This window comes from Pygoscelis adeliae, unplaced genomic scaffold, assembly GCF_000699105.1.
Source record: "Pygoscelis adeliae isolate BGI_AS28 unplaced genomic scaffold, ASM69910v1 Scaffold111, whole genome shotgun sequence".
Lineage (NCBI taxonomy): Eukaryota > Metazoa > Chordata > Aves > Sphenisciformes > Spheniscidae > Pygoscelis > Pygoscelis adeliae.
Genome location: NW_008824542.1, coordinates 1,873,048 through 1,890,126, shown reverse-complemented (window position 1 = coordinate 1,890,126; position 17,079 = coordinate 1,873,048). Strand labels below are relative to the sequence as shown.

Genomic DNA, 17,079 nt, shown 5'->3' with positions numbered 1-17,079 from the left:
AACTTAAGTAAAATTTTATGCTTAACAACAAGAACCAGAACAAGATAAGAAACTAACCACAATCACAGACTTGAAAGAACTTATACTTTGTCAAGCACAAGTGGGTTTTATTTCACTAAATCCTAATCCATCCAAGCAAAATGCACCAGAAAATGTCTGATGACTATGTTGTCATTAAAGCAATACTACTTTAATGTCTGTTGGCAAACAGACTAGTGTAATGGATTTCAGCTCAACCACCCTGAGAACAGATTTTGTACAAATACTAGTATTTAGTGAATATTTTAAGGGGGGGGGGGGAAGTTGAGCTCATACTTACACATCAGGAACATATATTTGCCCCTAGCTTTCTCCTTGGCTGTTTAGCAGAATTTTATGTCACAATTTTAACCATTAATGAATTAAAGTGCCACAGTATAGGTTAAATGGAAGAAAAAAGTGACTAGAAAAGAAATTCTTTACAAACACATTGCCTTCTTGGGGTAAAATGGGAAAACAAGAGCTTCATATACAGCCTGCTTGTGAGGTGGAAGGAGAATGGAAAATAAATACATCCAACTTCGTTGGAAAAAGGTAAGTATTGAACAGGACTAACACCCACTGATTCTTTGTTTAGTCACAGTATCACTTATTTCTGCTTTCGCTTGCATCCAGATACACTCACACTGAAGACTCTCAATCACAGGTAGATAACACCGTTTCACCCCAATACACATTCCCATCTCTCCCTCAAGCCCTTTGAAGCCACACCTTTTTATCCAATTTGTTAAAAAAGGTCTACAGAGCAGAGAGACAAAAAGACACTTTGGCTATATAAATCCCATTTCATGGGAAAACAGTACGGAAATTAAGATCAGTGCGCAGTGAAGTAGAATTTAACAATGCTGAAAGCAGTACAGCAACCAGTTCAAGATCACCTAGACACAGAAGATGGATGCCTTCTACCACAGAGCCAGCATATAAATAATATTCAACTTGCATTTAGTGTGAAGTTAAGGTTTATCATATATTTGCCATAAGCGTGGTCTTCTACAGTCAAGGAATCCATAACTAACTGGACAGATAACAGCACAGCATGCTGTCTGCCTACTGCATAACTATCCTCAACATCTTTACAGTCTTGTAAGCTTCACCTTTTCCAGTATTTTTCTCCTCATTCGCTCTTGAGTTTTCTATGCACACTGACTGTCCCTGTTACTGTGAATCCTGTTTGCCTGTTGATTCCTTTCCAGGAGCATTTGTGAGATGATACCAATTTTATCTCAGCATTTCTGATGGTAATTGCTCACAGAAAACAGCCGCAAATGAAAAGAGCATGGGCTGTCACCTAATATCAATGATTTTTCAGGGAGATAAAACTGGGAGTTCAAAACTCTTAAATGCTAACCAAATACCCCAATACACAATGAAGTAATAACATACACACGTCTGCAGTTTTCAATATCCAGCCTGAAGACCACAGCAGATACTATCCAGGGAGATACAGACCCCAGTTTAGGCCTACCTGCAAGCTTATTTTCTAACAGAGTCTGAGAAAGGTAGTCAAGAAGGTCACGAACTCACTACTCTAAATTTCACACCCGTTAGCAAGCTGCAGAAGTTCAGGTTTATGACCGCACTGGAAAATACATTAGCTACCGAAGTAATTTATGAAAAGATAAATTAACAAGTCTGAGAAATGCATCCAGTGACACGATTCTTGCTTTCATTTTGTTCTTTGTTCTGGAGAGTTTTATTTAGCGCATAAGATACAAGTCTTTAGTATAGCAGGCTCCTAAACTTGGATTGAAAAGCCTGCCATCAGAATACTACCACATCACCAAGAGGGAAACTTGCACTGGAACTTGTGTTTCAGTACTGAAAACAGACTTCAAGTGTAAAGTAGAACTATTTCTCTAGTGATAACAAGACCGGTTTCGAACATTAAAAATGTCATTTCTGTTTGTTTGCTAGTCTAGATACAGCAGGAAGAGCTGATGACTATACAAATGACAATGCCATGACATTTCCTGATTTGACTGCACAAACCAATACTTTATATTGAGTAAACCACACACGCCCAAAAAAAATGAACACTAACTTGTATCTAGACATTTCCCAAAAAAGATGTTTATGAAGCATCAGAACAGAATCAGAATAGTTTTACTGGTCTGAAAATAAATGTAAGAAGTGTTAATATATATAATGCAAGTAACACAACACACTGAGAAACACAAATCCATTTTTCCAAATGACCCAGAAAAAATATCCCGGAGAAATCTAAATGAACACCAGTATAACCCATCTTTTATCCAATGCTGATTCACTTTTCAAACACTATTTACAATTCTCATCCACCTACTAATCTAATAAGAGATATTGCCTCTTTGTACAAACTATAATTGTTTTTAAACACCCTTAGACTCTTCACTGCTATACCATTGCTACGTGAAATTAACAGTAACCAAACCACATTTCAACTGTTACTGTTATTTAACTAATGCAGCTGGGCAACCAGGAAAGGCTATGTACTCCGGTAGAAAATGTATCAAGTAATTTGATTTACTGTTAAAAAAAAAAAAAAAAAAAAAAATCAGATTTCTAAATTCTGATACCTCTGGAACACACAAGCCAATAATCGTATGCAGCTTGATTTGGCAAATACAATTAGTATGTAAGAAATATGTAGGTAAACAAAGACTCTTTAGAAGAGGATATACAAATAACTACTAAATAAAACTCGAGTCCCCCAGCCTTGTAAATTTAGTGTTCAAAATACCAAAGCAATTTAATCACTTGGAGTAGCCACTTGTCAGATTTTAATGGCCGTTAATCCTCAATTAACAAAAAAAAAAAAAGCGCTTGCATTTCAGCAGTGCTTCTAATCTTCAAATCTTCAAAGCACTGCTCAAACACTAAGAATGAAGTTGTACTACAAAAAAGAACCATTCTGAAACTATTAAAAACTTCAAAGATACATATTTTAGCTGTAGGAGTATAATGCCAAATTTTAACTTTGGCTACATCCCGACACCACAGTTGTTAATTTCAAAAGTTTGTATCTCATTACAGAAATACCTATAACATGAACCATCAGCTGAAGTATTGTAAGCCTGGGAAGATTCCACTGTAAGGATGTGATTATGCCAAGATGCACAGTTCTGTATTTCTCTAGAGAGAGACAACAGCAAATCAAAGCACTGAAGATTCATTTATGAATGTGTTCCAGAGAGCTGAAAGTCATCACATTGAAACAAATACCTGTGCTGTGTCTTACAGATGCAATATCAAACAAGAGAGCGCTTCTGTTAGCCCACTGGATACATGATGTAAGAAGCTGAATTACAGTCTTAAATCAAGTATTTAAATCTTTTTGAATGCTTAACATTTTTTCCCACCCAAGCAAGCTTTGTCGGCACAACCACTAGCACCAATTGCCAGCATCTGGGGAGAGGATGGGGAGAGAGTGTAAGTAACACTGTGTTATGTAGCTGTTTTCAAACTAGCCGTAACCGACATGGGCACCAAATGTGGAAGGTGCCACGACACCACATCCTCTCGATGTTTAACACGAGTGAAACTGTGATCAATGTTCAGCTTGGCAAAAGAGTCTTGAAAGCTATTACCACTCAGTGTCTGATATATTTTGAATACATCCGTATCACACATGGAGCCTTCTCCACATGACTTCTTAAAACTCAAACCATGAACTTCTACATTTAAGCATTACAGCATGAGCAATTTTACTTAAACTCCTAGCACAGACAAAGTTCAAGAGAGAACTGTTCATGTAGTTTTGTAAATGGGTAGATCTCAACTATCATTACTAACGACGACTCATGCAATTGACTTTGAATTGTGCTAAACTCAAGGATGCCTAGAATCAAGACATCTACCTGATACACATGAAATACATATATAGCACCTCTGGAAAAAGAGAGTTAATCAATCTGTTTAATAATATCTAAATGAAGACATAAAATTTTACACATCAAATTTTATACTGATTTAGTGGCCGTGCCTGCTTCCCCAGCTCACACTACACCAAAAGTAAATCTACAAGCTGCATTGTGCTGGAACTTAACCAGTTAGCTATGCAAAAATGAAATTTAATTAAACAGTTCTGAAATCCTCAGGTAAGTACGGAATGGCTTTGTTTTTAAACAAAGACTTGAGGGGGGGAGAAAACTAGAGCAATATATAGTGAAACATGGGCAATGTTAACGTTTTTTAATAGTTCCAGATGAGGTGTGGGGTTTTTTGGGGGTGGGTTGGGGTTGGGGTTTTTTGGGGGGGAGAGGAAGGGGGTGTTTTGGGGTGGGTTTTTTTTTGTTTTGTTTTTTGGTTGTTGGTTTTTTAAATAATTTTTTTTCTTTACACACACTACAGATAAATGCTTATCCTACATTTACAAAAGACAACTTCTGGAAGCTGACCAAGCAAAAACTTGCCTTAGGCTGATTTGTCTCCTGGCTATAGCACCACTTGATAAGATGGTGACAAAGTCTCCTAACTTTTCTGCCAGGAGAAAAGGAACTCTGAAGTAAATTAAAGGTATCACTGCAATGGTTAAGAGTAAGAAAACATATGTCTAATACACATAACGCTCTCCTCCAGATGATTAAGGAGACAGATGTTTACAGACACACATAAAAAATTCCAACTTAATCAGTGCAGTCCACAGAAACATATTCCAGAAAGCACTGTCTGACAGATACCGTGTCAAAAGCACAAAATCAACAGGTTGATACCCTGGTCTTTTAGGTGTTGGATATGAAGCTTCATGACACAAGATTGCCACCACGTAGTCATGCCATGAGGTGAACTGAAGATTAGAGGTGAAACTGAATTTTCCACATTATACTAATCTTGAGAAATGTGACAATCTCTACTGACAATCAAACCCTGAATTCACTTAAATGCATGTTCTAGATCATCTGCAAGGATTTTTCAATTTTTCTACATTCTCTTATTCAACAGTGCTGATTTTTTGACCATTCCTGACATGATTGATGTCTAAACATTTATTCTCTTCTTCCTCACCCTTAACTTTGGAATAAAAGCTCTTAGAACTGTTAGACCAATTTTATCTCAGGAGAAATAAAAAAAATTATTGCTTTCCACTAAGACCTTCAACATCTTAAAGTAATTGTTTTGACAGATATCTTCAATCCTAACTATGATTGGTGGCCGAAGAAAAAGGTATTTTAATTCCCTGACAAGTAATCAGAAAGATACTTAATCTGAACATACTGTACAAAATCTAAGGCCAAAAGGACAAGACTGAGTAGACCTGAAAACCAAGGTAACTTTTAAAAAAAAGTTGTTTCTGAACAGCAAGTTCAGAAATAATGAGTGTTAGTCCTCACTGTTCTGTCTAGCAAGTATAATAGTCATCCTTTGGACAGAAGGCCTCAAACGCCCCACAATGTTTTACCTTTATCTTGACTGGATAGAGCCCTAACACCAATATTTACAAAGCCTTTGAAAATACAGTTCTTGGAATAGTAAGCTTACATTTTATGTCACTCAACAGCTAATAAACACCAGATGTTAAAATCTTATTTCTGAACTTGACAGAACTTTGGGGCTTAAAAACAATAATTATATAGAAGGCATAACAGAATGATGCATGCCATTTCATATCATCTTAATCAGGTGCAAGTATCAAAATCTTTTTGACATGAGAGCAGAAGTTTCCTGGAGCTGAGCCTGAATTCAACTATTATGAACAATGCATATTGATCTGAGGTGGTCCTCAAGCAGGGGACGCTACGTATATTTTCACACAGAAATTATAAATCATAGGATTCTGTTGGTTTTGTCTCATGTAGGTCCTCAGTACCAAATCATTTTGGAAATCCATGTTAAATTGAATGGAAAATATTCCATCTTGAACTGTAGAGATGGGGGGGGGGGGAAAAGACTTTCAAAAAAGTTTGCAGAAAGGGGGTGGGGGGGGGCAGGGCGGAACATTACATGCTCCTGTTCTATTTTCATACTTTTGAATATTAGGAAGCATATGAAAAGCATCCAAAGCTTTTTGTTCCCTGGGTGACTTATTACATCAGTTGGTACCATATCACTTGCTTTGTTTGTAAACCTCAATATTTCAGATGATTTAAGTACAAAAGGGAACATCAGTAACCTTCAAAAAGGAGTGCAACTCCGCAATATGTACATTAGGCTGAAGCAAACTACCCAAATCATAACAGATTATTGATTTAACACAGGTATTTTCAGTCACTTCTACTTGGTTTAGGAACCCTATCACCCTGTAATTATAGGAATCTCAATGATTTTCCGTATTACCTCCTGCCTCATAAAGTGCTTATAGCCACCTAACTCAACACTTCCCTGTGGGGTTGTTTTTCCAACAGGACAAAGAAGGTGATAATATCCATACATAGCATTAAGCTAGACAGAATATACCTTGCCACTTTACCTCAGTAAGTGGCTGACTCAAAGCACAACTCAAAGTCAGCGACAGGCCAAGAAGCATTTTATCACACCTTCCTGAACACGAACTGGTTATGTGCACTCTTTGGGGCATGGCTGGAAAAGCTGTACCTTGCTTACCCTGAAACTCAGTCTAGAAAAAGTAGACATTCAGTTCATTTTTCACTTTCTGTAACTGTTACAGAGATGACGTGTATCTCAGCAATACATTCAATGCAAACTGAACACAAAGCTTAAACCACCGCCTGGTAATGCCCCATATAAAACACTTTATAGGTATCCCCTCTTTCAGTTGTTTTGTTATTTCTCTTTTTAAGAGGAACTGCTGCAATTCAAGAGCTCTAGAATTTCCCTTCAAGCAAGAGGGAAACCCAGTCTAACAAGAACAGGGCCTTCCTCTACGGCGATACAGCCTGCCCCAGCTGCTGTACACATGGGTTAGCTTCTCACTCATTTTATTACCGGGACACTTCAAAAGCTGTGAGGATTTAAAAAAACAAAAAAAAAACAAAAAAAAAAAAACAACAAAAAACCCACCACACAACACCAAACATAAAGCCTATTAAAAAAGCTACACCAAATTATACAAATCACTGATTTTATATAAAATCAGACATAGAACATGAAACAAACCATTAGTTGATACCCAGAACTAAAACTGGTAAATAACTTATCTAAAATATAAAATGAAAAAAGTTTTGCTACTGACATAAATAGGTAGGTGGAATTCAGCCTGAAGAACTGAAATAGTACAGACACTAAGCCTGTTTCTGTGCAAATACATTAGAAGGAGAGATTACTGCGTTTTGGTTAGAGGCCTGTTGGTTTTTCATAGGCTGTGGTTTTCCTCGACTCTGTCAGGAACTTACATTAATCAACTAATGTCTTGTAGGTACCATGAAACATCTGTTTAAGTCATTTATTTACTCATGTCCAAGCGAGCTGCTTGTTCTTGCAAAGGGAAGAAGTTAAACACAAACTGCAGTGCACCAAAGGAAAAAGTCATTAAACAGTTGATAAAAGTAAAGTTTATTAAAACTCAGAAATATAGAAAAATATCAAAAGTTAATCAAGGTGTGTTTTACCAAAGAGATCAATCTCTCCCTGATTTTTGTCCCGCTAGATTTTCATTTGTTTTGGTTTTTTTTTTAGACTGCACAACAGTTCAGGTTGACAACCATCTCCATGGTTGTTCGCAAGCCATTAGTACACTTTAAATACTACCTCAACTAAGCAAAAACGCACCATTACATTCGTGTATTTAAATTCTCCATTGCCCTGTTCACACACTAGTATAATGTATTTCTCCACAATACAAAGTTTCATAACACATTTCACAGTACATGGATTCATGCTTATTCCCATGGAAACCATCAGGGCCACAGGCACTGCAGAATCACTTCCTTGTAGAAACATTTCTATAAGGCAGCCCCAGGACTTCAATCATACGAGCAGCAGGGCATGTTAGATGTTATTAGCCCACTGTTAGGACGCAGCGATAGGGCTGTAATAAGATTAACGTCCAAAATTCTGCTAGTTACAAGTGGGACGGAGCATTTCCCCAGGACTACTTAGTATATTATTTCTCCTATGTCACAAATCTCACCGAACTCAAATCTTTTGAAAACATTCAGTACTTTAGGCAATTTTTGTAAATTGCCAATGCAATTTATATTTATTATTTTTAATGAATTCAATACCTAACCATCATTTCAATAATGAAAGCTGATGAATATACTCCTTTAACGCACAACATATGGAAATTATATAGAAGCAGTAAAGGCAGGCACAGTTTCAACATTTTCCACTCGATACACCAGAGCCTTACGTTTATAATTCAACATACAGTCAATACGTATGTTCTGTGTATTAGCGAATCACCATCGTTCAAATATTCACAGCGCTCATTGAGCTAGTACTGTATTTGCAAGTAAAAGGTTTTCTCTTCAGCATCAGCTTCTAGCAGCTTCCTATAAAAAGATTTAAAGATGACAGCCAACAGCAGCAAATTTTATTTAACAGCCTATTTTTTAATCAGATTGTGCCAAACTGTTATCATTTTGAAGCTGAAGAAAAACTGCAGGACAGCTACCCTTATCTATTTGACCTTCAAAAAATTAGTAAAATAGGGCAGAGCTAGTTGGGGAGGAGGGAGTGGGGGCTGATCTGAGACTACTGATCTTTTTCAAAGACCATACCCTGCACAACAGAACTGGAATTTATATACTATTTAAGGGTGTGTCTTAAAATCATGACTTCCATATGCATTCAACAGATGCTTCCAAGTAACCAGTAAAATCCCTACTGGACATGACTTCCAAGTCATTTTAATAATTTATAACCTTTTCTGCAACATTTTTTTCCACATTCAAGTGCTTATCCTTTCTGGCAAATGCTTGGTCGTATGCTAAGGGGCTGTGACAGAGACAGATCCTCCTAGTAACAGGTAGTGCAATCCAGAGAACCAAGCCTGGACTGAGTCTCAGTTTTCCTGGTGGCTTAAAGTATAAAATTGAGGAAAAAACATGAAAGTCAGTTATTGCTGGTAAGCTTCAGCTTCCCCATCTTTTGAATAGAGATAAGACTTGCCTTTGTATCACCATCTGAAGACGGCCATGTGAAAACCACTTCCAGAAGAGCTCCATTTCTAGTAATAGCTACTGTGACGGTAAGATTAAAAACAATCATTCTAATTCTATCACTGAGAGCGCCAGTGGATAAGGCAGTATGGCTTTCAGACTGTTCCAAAAAGTGGTATGATAGCTGCAGTAAATACCCAATATGTCATCTAAAGTTTAAAAGCTTTAAAACAGTTCATTTTTTGCATTGATAATAATGTAATAGTAAAAAATAACCGAGTCTTAAGTGCTCAAAACTCAGCCCTATGTTAATGAAGAATTTTGTCAATGAGATTGCTTATTTTCCTCAGATATGCATTAAAAAAAAAAAATTTTGACAAAAAGTGACTTACACCTCTAACTAAGATCCTAAACACCAAATGGGCACAACACTTGCTTAACACGAATAGGTATATATATACTGCCTATTGTGCAGATATGGGGCTCCACGGAACAGGAAGGATGCACAGCAAATGGACTGCAAAGCGGGATAGAACAAAGGCAGGGACTGACAAGTCTTATATGCTCAAAGCAACATCCTAACCCTCCTTTTCCAGTAAAAGGCCAAATATTTATAAAACAGAATTAGCCTGTTATTGCATGCACACAGCAAAATTCAGGTGCATCTTCAAACTCCAGTGAATAAATAAGCCTCTCTATTAACTTTAAAATTAGACTAAGCCAAAAAAAAAAAGTTAATGAAATGCTTATCTTAAATAAGTGTCCACATACAAGTCATTCAAGAGTATTCCCACGCTTATTCCTAAATAACCTTGTGTATGCATCTTACAAAAGACATTATCAAAATTAAACCAGTTACATTGCCTTTGTTTTGCATTCTTGATTTTAGACTATTGGATAATCTTACAAAATACTAACAAGAATTCTTACTATACAGGCATGAAATTTTCCAATTTATTATATTAACAATGTATTTACTTTCCATTAAGATGATACCTTTCAACATGTGGTAACATAATGTAACTACTAAGCGTTGTTAAAGCAGGTATCGCATCTCTGCAATCTTAACCCTGCCTGAAGATTAAAAAAAAAAAAGGTAGGAACAGCATGCTCAAAACGTCATTGAGAATGTATTTTGGGCATGTGTGTAAAAAAGGAAAAACAACACAAGAAGTAATCATATCCAAAAATGTCTCTGGCAAAGAAAGATTAATAAAAACAGACTACAGCAACAATAAGTTGAAAATGGACTATCTTCTTTCAAATACTAGAAAAAACAAGACTTGTTCCTCTTCTTACAAGGCCTCTTATAAGGTCTGTAAGATTTATTTGAAAGGTAGAATAAAAAGTCCTAAGACATAATAGGGCATAAGAGATGTTCATTTTATACATACCACAAAGGGCCTTTCAGTATCTGTACCTGCTGTTTTTCTGCCCGTGGCCTGCTGTATCTTGTATGCTTCCCTCAACTACACCATATTGCAGGTCAGCTGCAAAGGTCTAATTTTGTTACAATAAACTGAAAATGAAAGGAGAATATTTAACAAGTTTCAGTGTGCAAGAGGACATAATGCACTGTCGCAGCAACAAAGCCAGCAATTGTCACCTGCCCACTCGTAGATACCCAAGTCAAAATTAACACCTAAATAAGACACAAAGGTAATGCTTATTATCTCATTTGTTTCTGATGTAACATTTTAATCACTAAAATGTAGTAAATTATTTGAAGGATATTTGGTGGAAATAGTCTTTCCTTAGTATTAACAGCCAAGTAAGTATCACAAGAGCACAATTTACTGTTTTCAACAGCTATGCATACATAATTACAAAGCAAGATACCAGTTTGATATGCACGTAACAGGAACAAAAAGTAGTGAGAAGTTTAACTGTTAATGACAGTGATGTAGAGGGCAACACATTATTCCTCCCTGCACACAGCAAAAAAAAGGCTGTTTTGCAATAGTATTTCCCCCTTCAAGTCTTGAAGTGTAACACTGCTCAACACATTTAAACCACCTCCACATTTAGATTAACTCCTTTTGTCAGCACACTAGTTTCACGGTATGAAGTGATACCAGATGTTCTAGTTTTAAATGCCTCACTAGAGTACACTTACCATGACACTTAGTAGATGCTGAGTGCACCAATGCACTCTTAGAAATCATTTAAAGTTTGTGCTCTGTTAGCAAGTATATCTGCTATCCATTGACAAGACACACTGAAATTTTAATCCTCAGACCACCATCATGTGGGCACTTTACCCATTTCAGGTTAAGAAATCTCAAAAGGTATAGTGTCTACATTTAAGAATTCAATCAACAGCAAGAACAAGAGTTTACAATTTAAAAAAAAAACAAAAACAAAACAAATGTTTCTTCCTTGTTAGAGGAAACCACTCACAGACCCAGAACTGAAGGAACCCTAGGTTAGCAAAACAACAAAAAAAGAAAAAACAAATGGATCTTCTTTATTTTGCTTTAAATAGAAACGTGCCAATGTAAGAACAGGCATAAAGAACAGAGAAAATAGATAATATTCTTGGGACACTTCACTCAACTCTCTGCCACTGATTTGTACCACTGTTACTCTGGTAACAGACAAAGCTAACTCATAAAATCCAGCAGGTCAGACACTGTGGGACATTTTCCATAGAGCGCTATAAACTGTCCTCCTGAAGTGTTACCAACAGAGGTAGCCAGCCGGGTGAACAAGGGGTGAGAAAGCCAATGCAGTGTGATGCCTCAGAACTTCACTGGCAATTCACTAAGCCTGAAAAATGAGAAGTCTTATATTCCAAGGAGGTTCTTCCCCTTTCAACTTGCTAATACACATCAGTGCTTTCTCTTCTGAATGTAAGCACGGATTATATCTCAGAAGTTCCCCTCTGGGTTAGAATCATGCAACTCATTGTATCTGAAGATTAATAGAAAGTACATACATATCACCCAACTAATACAAAACGCTTCTGTTGTCTCCATGGTTCAAGGTATCCACGAACACATCAAGCTAGAATTCAATTCACACACTAACTCTCAGTGCCAGCATAATCTGATCTAAATTATTAGGAAAATGGGTCAAGGAAAAGTCAAAGAGATTAAACTTCAACTTAAAATTCCATTTAAAATCCTTTGGAGGACACACAAAACACAGTACAGCCTGACGGACGTTATATCCTAAAATCCTGTTCTACAGCTCTGCAATGTCAAGAAACTGTACAGAGAACAGCAGGCAGAACACACAGTCTGGGCGTTCTTGGAAAGTCTTCTAAAAGGGTAAAGGGGAAGGGAAGAAACCACAAGAAAAGCTAGGAAAAGCACAATCTTCACCCTTAAGAAATGTCAAAGATTTTTAGCCTGTTCAATACAGGCTTCACTGTTATTACCAACTACTCAAATACTACGGAAATTGATTGCATTCTTTCCAAGAGTGTCAAAAGTTGTCATTTGAAAAAGTGCTTAAACAAACGTTTGCAAGATGAGTCTCAAAAACTGATTTTCAGTAAACACGGTACCTTATTTCATTTACTATGATAAAACGTATCGTCCTAAAGAGCTCCTCACCCAAGAAGCCAACTAGGCTTTCCCTATTAACACCTGGGGATACAGTCGCCTCTCATATGCCTTTAGGACAAAAATGGCTGGTAATAAGAAAACAAGGCACAAGCAACTTAAATACCACAACTATGAGTAGAGTAACTATTGAAAAACAATTCAATAATGTTAGGGTGGTTTTAAAAAGGTAAAAAAGCATGTTTTTATCTATGTTAAAAAAAAAAAAAAAACCAACCTCTACATACCATAGATGAGAATACAAACCATTAGGCACACTACACCATCATGAAATCAGGGATGATGCAATGACGCTTTAAGCAACAATCTTTGATTAAATCAGTCATATCTGACCCAAGAGAAATATCTACACTATAGCCACACTGGTGCAAATACAAATGCAGACAAGGCCTACAACTTCTAACCATCTTCTTAACATATTTATGGTTTAGCCAATGTATGTTTGTATTTAATATAAATTAAATTGACAAGGATATCTTAAGGTTTAGCTTAAGTTCTATACAAACTTTAAGAAGTACACCTAAATATATATTCAAAGACTCACAGAATTAAGTAGCTCGAAAAAATATTACCTGGCATTAGATCATCACCTTGAGTATTAACATGGCCTCTAACCCTGTCGTGGTTTAACCTCAGTTGGCAACCGAGCACCACGCAGCCGCTCGCTCACTCCCCCAGCCCCGGTGGGATGGGGGAGAGAATTGGAAGAGCACAAGTGAGAAAAAACTTGTGGGTTGAGATAAAAACAGTTTAATAATTGAAATAAAATGATAATAATAATATAATAATAATAATAATAATACACAAAGCAAGTGATGCACAGTGCAATTGCTCACCACCCGCCGACCGATGCCCAGCCAGTCCCCGAGCAGCGGCCCCCCCGGCCAGCTTTCCCCAGTTTATGTACTGAGCATGACGTCACATGGTATGGAATGTCCCTTTGGCCAGTTTGGCTGTGCCCCCTCCCAGCTTCTTGTGCACCTCCAGCCTTCTCAGTCGGTAGAGCATGGGAAACTGAAAAGTCCTTGACTAGTGTAAGCATTACCTAGCAACAACTAAAACATCGGTGTGTTATCAACTTTGTTCCCATCCTAAATCCAAAACCCAGCACTGTACCAGCTACTAGGAAGGAAATTAACTCTATCCCTGCCGAAACCAGGACAAACCCTCATCTCAGAGTTTGATGGCCTAAAGATTCAGGTATGCCTCACCCATTGCTATCCATAAAGGCTTCTGTTGAAAGCTCTAGCAAAATTCATGAACTACAGAATGCCAATTTGCTACCAGTATTAAGGCTTTATAGAAACCTATAGTCGTTTTGAGAAGCCTACGTAGCTTTTGCTACTTTCTACAATATGTAAAATGTGTGCAACGGGCATAAGTGTAAAAACAATTAACACGCAGTGGTTTAATAAAAAAGGAAACATCATTCCCATTAATGAAATAAGAGCAATGTGCGTATTAATGCTTTAGCATGATGTTAAAGCTGCAATTATGTTGTTATGCAAGAGCAATGTATACGAAAACTATTCAGTCAACACTGTTCTCCAAAAGCTTTACTGGATATAAATTTTTTAATGCATACATGAATTCAAGAGGTTAGGATTTTAAAAAGAAAGAAAAAAGTCATATATTGGTGCTTAAGGATTTAGTTGGATGAGGAATTATTTTCCTTTACTTTTACTCTCCTTCCTAGAATATCCTCATGCAGAAGATCTGCAAGGAATGAAACGGCTTCCCAGGAACAACATACTTCCTTGTGACTACTCTGAAGGCAAACTTGATTAATAAAAACCACTTATTTGGCCTAGCAGTCAGCACACTTTACTAAAAGATCCCCATCTCCCAACGCACAGCTATATTACTTTCCCAGAAGAAAGTTTCCATATATCCATTATCTACATACTAGTAGTCAGACATGACCCACAACCCACCACATGGAGTAACTCTGATTTTGAATATTAGTTCAATTTCTATATTACATAAGCTTTCATGCTCATCTAGTAAAAATGTCACTCATCCTACCTGGTCTTACATCTCTGAGTGATACACCAGTTCATCTCTGCTTTTACAGTTTTATATTTTGCCCGATATCACTACTAGAATTGTGAGAACTGCAGAAATATGCAGAGGAGGCCCTTGGTAAGTGCAATTTTAGACAGCTGAGTAGGGTTAGAAGTTTCACTAAAAAAGTATTCTAGAAAAGACTCCAAACTGATGGAAATTCAGAATCTCTTATTAGGACTATACAATTTCCTGGTACTTTCAACAGTATAAAATTTAAAAACTGGAGAATCTGCATGCTGCTTCCTTATACAAAACTAAACTTTCGAATATCCCAGGAATAAGCTTACCCAAGAGTACAAATTTGCAAGATTAGGCTATGTAGCAATGGGAAACCAGCCTGTATATGAAAAACAACCAAAGTCTCACAACACCCTACAGCCATCAACCTGCTACTTCCAGTAAAGCAATGTTATACTGAGCCTAACTAATATTCATACATACTATTATTTTGTTGAAAAGAACACTAATATTGCAAAAACAAATGCTGAAGAGTTACTACAAACATGAAACAAGGTTACCCTGCAAATTTCCATTGTAATAATGCAGCAAACTGGAAGACAAGACTTTTTAATGACAACAAACTGACTCATTTTATTTGGTCTCACGGTCACAGTGCAGTTACTTTAGTACCAGAGTTTTGGTGCCAGAGTTTCTCTGTCCTCCTTGCCTCATTTACTCACTTTGCTGTGTGAAAGAAAGGATGCAACGTACTACACAGCAAACAGTCGGCACTCATGCAGTTAAAGGCTATAATCCAGAGCATATGTAAAAGAGGTCAAATAAAAATTGCAACAGCAGAATAATAATTTGGAAAAAAAACCTTACAATTTAAGAGATAATAAATATCAGGAAATGCAGCTGATCAGAATTGCTCATTACACTCTCTTCTATGGTTATAATGGTTCTTACTTAAAATTGCAGATGCAAGAAATCCAAGTACCTTTATCATTAATCCAATAAGCATAAAATCAACACAGTATTTCCTTTTCACTCTCATTTCAAATTTTCCACTGGAAAACAAGTAAATAACAGCGTTCTAAAGAAAACAGCAATATTTCACAAGCGGGTTTATATCTGAAACCCTGTACAACAGAGTAGTGTTTCATGACACAGCCGTAACACCAAACAAAAACAGAATTATTTTTTGTTACATTACCCCATGGTGTAATGCAGATCCCAAATGAGTACAGGACAAAGAATGAAAAAGAGGAAAGATGATGCTTGTTAGCTTTAAGGAAAAAACCAACAAGATATGAAAAAACCTGAAGCAGTTGTTCATGTGATTCCATGAAAAGGTTATTTCCAATATAGCTGTGTAATTCAACAACGCAGCCCCACTAATCACACTCCCAGAAAATAGGTGATTTTTAGAGACAGCTATGAAAGTTTTTAGGTATGCAATTGAAGTTTGAACTTCAGACTTAAGATCAGTTTTGTAGAAATAAGGAAAACTAATATCTATACCCAACCTTACAAATTTAGACCACTCAGACTAATAAGTGTAGGTACACAAGTCTTGTAAAAGTTGCAGCAAATTTGTGGACTTCATTCTGCATTTTGACATCACTAAATGCAATCATTTGGTAACCTAACCTTCTCCCTTGCTTTCCTGCAAGAAACAGGAATGCACAAGTATCTCCTTTTTGTAAATTAACACAGATCACTTGAGTACACAGGTAGGTACTCATAAAAGAAAACTGCCATGTCTATTCAGCTAACCTGAAAATTTCTTTCCATTCAAAGGAGTAATTACTGCTTATGTTCTAAAATCCCTCAGCTTACAGTTTGAAATTTATTGCACTTACTGAAGGAAAAGAATATGTCAGTGAACCAAATCCGATTAATTTCAGAAGCTGAATTCCAAAAAAATTCAGGCCCCACTAAAGAATTTTCTAGAAGTACAACAAACAAGAGTCCATCAACACCTCTTGCAAAAAAAGAAAAAGGTAAGCAAATTATGGCACTGCTTTACATTTATTTCAGACAGCATGTGATAATTACTACCCCTTTGGGGAATCCGATTAATTTCAGAAGCTGAATTCCAAAAAAATTCAGGCCCCACTAAAGAATTTTCTAGAAGTACAACAAACAAGAGTCCATCAACACCTCTTGCAAAAAAAGAAAAAGGTAAGCAAATTATGGCACTGCTTTACATTTATTTCAGACAGCATGTGATAATTACTACCCCTTTGGGGAAGATGCCTGTCGTGGTTTAACCTCAGTTGGCAACTAAGCACCACGCAGCCGCTCGCTCACTGCCCCCCCTCCCGATGGGATGGGGGAGAGAATTGGAAAAGCACGTGAGAAAAACTTGTGGGTTGAGATAAAAACAGTTTAATAATTGAAATAAAATGATAATGATAATAATATTATAATAGTAATAATAATAATAATACACAAAGCAAGTGATGCACAGTACAATTGCT

At 36.7% G+C, this 17,079-nt stretch overlaps 1 protein-coding gene across 1 annotated transcript in view; it reads right to left on the bottom strand.

Moving 5' to 3' along the window:
- EIF3H (eukaryotic translation initiation factor 3, subunit H) overlaps nt 1-17,079 on the bottom strand; it is a 93,111-nt gene that overhangs the window by 68,958 nt on the left and 7,074 nt on the right. The gene's annotated exons all lie outside the window — the stretch shown is intronic.